Genomic DNA, 1,517 nt, shown 5'->3' with positions numbered 1-1,517 from the left:
GTCACATCATTCGATATCTCTCAGGAACATCAACTCATGGATTATTCTTTCCTAGTGGTTCTCCTATTCAACTTAATACATTTAGTGCTTCTGATTGGGCTGGATGTTCTGATACTCGCCGCTGCATCACGGGATGATGCATGTTTCTCGGAGAATTTTTGATATCTTGGAAGAGCAAGAAGCAAGATCGTGTTTCAAAATCTTCAACGGAGTCTGAATATCGAGAAATGTCGACTGCTTGTTCCGAGATTATTTGGCTTCGTGGTTTACTTGCAGAAATTGGATTTCCTCAATCTAGTCCTACTCTTCTCCATGTTGATAACACATGTGCCATTCAGATTACAACCAATATAGTTTATCATGAAAGGACCAAGCATATTGAAGTGGATTATCATTCTATTAGAGAAGCTGTAGATAGAAGAGTTATTACTCTTTCATATGTATCTAGTGATCTTCAAATAGCTGATGTGCTTACAAAATCAATGGCACGACAACATCATCGGTTTCTAGTAGGCAAATTGATGCTTTTCGATCCACCAACATCAATTTGAGGGGGGATGTTAGCATAATGGACAGATTGTAGAATATCTACATTAATATATTCTCGATATGGTGAATATACGGGATAAAATTAGGGATATTCTAAATTTGGTGTAGAATATTGTGTAGCATTAGTTGTAGAATATATGAAGAATATTTTGTAGGATTTACATTTAGAATAGGCTATTTTACCTCCTTTCACCTCTTATTTCTCTTGTATATAAATACCAATATATCTAATGTATTTGAATCAAGTAATTGAGATAGTCATTCTTCAGTTTCTCTCATGCTTTCTCTATTTTTGACAATTCTTTCACTGTTGGTGTATAATCAACAACAACAACAACAGCCCAGTATAATCCTACTAGTGGGGTCTGGGGAGGGTAGTGTGTACACAGACCTTACCCCTACCCTGGGGTAGAGAGGCTGTTTCCGATAGACCCTCGGCTCCCTCCCTCCAAGAACTCCCCACCTTACTTTTGGGGTGACTCGAACTCACAACCTCTTGGTTGGAAGTGGAGGGTGCTCACCACTAGAGCAACCCTTGTATAATGTGCATGTAAAATAACAGGCCAAATTTAGTACTATTGAAAATTCTAGTGATTCTTGTAATATAATTGGGCAAAGTGTCATAATGGAGTTAAAACTAACTGCTTACTTTGATGACTAAAATTCTCATAAAATACTCTCTAATCAGATATGTTACCGGAAATGCTACCTATCTGATGTTGTACAATATTTGTTTAACCGAAGTTGTGATAGTGCCTTCTCTGTGTGATGGCGCTTATGGAAATTCGATGCCATATTCAGGTTGGTACTAGGATACACTATAATAGTTGATGAGACATAGTTTCCACAAACAAATTGGGTAGGTAATACAATTACAAAGTATTGTTTTGGCATTTCTTCTATTTTCTTGTTGTCTTCCACTTGATAGCTATGTAAATCGGATTCAGAATGGAGCATAAAAAATATTT

This window comes from Nicotiana tomentosiformis, chromosome 7, assembly GCF_000390325.3.
Source record: "Nicotiana tomentosiformis chromosome 7, ASM39032v3, whole genome shotgun sequence".
Taxonomy (NCBI): Eukaryota; Viridiplantae; Streptophyta; class Magnoliopsida; order Solanales; family Solanaceae; genus Nicotiana; species Nicotiana tomentosiformis.
Note: the sequence above shows the minus strand (reverse complement) of the source record.